This window comes from Seriola lalandi, unplaced genomic scaffold, assembly GCF_002814215.2.
Source record: "Seriola lalandi dorsalis isolate HSWRI2012SDOR001 ecotype SW California unplaced genomic scaffold, Sedor1 jcf7180002054899, whole genome shotgun sequence".
Classification (NCBI taxonomy): domain Eukaryota; kingdom Metazoa; phylum Chordata; class Actinopteri; order Carangiformes; family Carangidae; genus Seriola; species Seriola lalandi.
In genome coordinates, this window is record NW_019525451.1 from 828,800 (window position 1) to 830,877 (window position 2,078).

Sequence of the window (2,078 nt, forward strand, 5' to 3'; positions counted from 1 at the left end):
GTGGGGGGTGGGCGCAGCGGGCGAGAGATTGGTAGGAAGGATGACAGGAAAGGAGAGAATGGCGTGAAGACGACGGGCTTTGGAGAGGAATAAAAGAAGGGAGCGGGTTAGAGATAAAGAGGAGGACAAGAGATGAAACAAAAAGGGAGAGAGGAGAGTGAGTGGTGGTACAGAGGGAGGGGGGGAGGCGTGGGGGGGGGAGTGACTAAAAAATGGCTTAAGCATTCATTTTGAGTGGCGAGACAGGTCCTATTAACATTTAACAGCGTTTGCGCAACTTGGTGTGGAGGTTAGGATGCAAATGAGGAGGAATTAAAACTGGCCAGAGGTTTGTCATTGATGGATTGCAGTCTGGCGCTGCTCACCACTTCCTAGTGTCCATCACAGACGATTACTGTATAATTAAACCTTATTTCTGGACTCTCTGGCGCATAATTACTTGTGTGGGAATGTAACCATCATCTAAAAGCTCCAGCAAAATGCTTTAGCATTTAGTCTGGCAGGCTGCAGTCATTTCACAGTCCAGTGACAGATAGAGCCATCTGATGATCAGCAAAAGAACAGTCACTTTTAATAAGAGGTGGGAAAAAAATATTAGGCGACAGTGTGCTGATTATAGGAAAATTAGGCTTTCAAGTGGTAAAGTCCTTTGTGTTATTTGCATAATTTATTCCAGCTTTACCCGCCTGTTCAACCACCTCTGGTTTCTTTTTTTCCTTTTTTTTTTGCGAGCTGTGGGCAATTTCCTCTCATATTTGAATAGATTGCACATTTAAGACTACTTAAGGAAAATGATCACTTAGCATATTTTAATTGTCGCGCAGAGCGAGCGGAGGTGTGAGGCGAAGCTTATGGAGCGAGGACCCTTTAAAGTGAAGAGGACGCGGCCGTGTTGTGGCAGATAACCTCCAGGTTCACACACACGCACACGCACACACACACACACGCACACGCACACACACACACACACATATATGCACTGACTCATACACAGCACATCCATTCGGTTCTGTGTGTTGCAAACATTTAAATTATGAATAGAGGTAAAGATATTCAATGAAAGTCAATTTGCGCAGCTGATTCCTGTATCACGGTGAAAACAGGGGATTTACAGGCTGTTCAGTATTTATAGAGCAAAATGATCAAATCAACTTTATATTTGACAAAAAAAAACAAAAGCTTGGACTGTAAATTATTACTGATCATGGCTATTTCATGTTCCAGAGTGGAGGAATAAAGAAAACAGCAGCCACACGTTGCTCTCTAACCTGTTGTGAAGGGTCTGAGTTCTCACAGATAATTATAGAGGCTATACAGCAGCTTCCCACACCTCAGCTCCACATATATAATGATAGCTTGGAAATGCAGTGGGCAAAATGCACATCATTTTCATTAAGAGTACTCACATAATCCAAATTCTTTGTGATGGAGGAAGATAATTAATGCTTTAATGTTTTGGTCTTGCCACTCTCGCCACAGCAAGAGAAATGAATTGTTACATTTTAATGAGAGAAGCGACAGCTTTGGCTTCCTGCGCAACACGGATGATTTTATAATTGCACACAAGGGTGACTAACTCAAGGCTCATTAAGGTGATTTTTCAGCAGGACAATACATTTATTTTTCCATTCTTCTGACAAATCATAAAATAATAATTCTGATAATATTTTTTTTTTTGGATCAGATATAAAAACAAAAAAAACAAAAAACGACATTTACAAGAAATAATCTCCCAAGAAAATGTCTTTAATGAATCGTTTGTTGCTGCTTGTACCTCAGATTACATGAAAATACATTTAAGTTGACTGCAAGTATGGCAACATATTCACACATATAAACAAGTGGTGCATTTGTATTGTATGTATAGGTATGTACAACAGAAACACGTTACACTCTGGTTTAAAGTTGTGCAAGTGTGTTATATATACTAACAATTTATAAAATTCAACACACTAAATAAAAAAAAGAAGAGTGTGCCCACGTATATACACATTCACACGCGCACAACCACAGTAGTTCACAAAAGATTAAAGCAAATGTATTGGATTATACATTTCCAGGTCACCTTTAGGTTGACC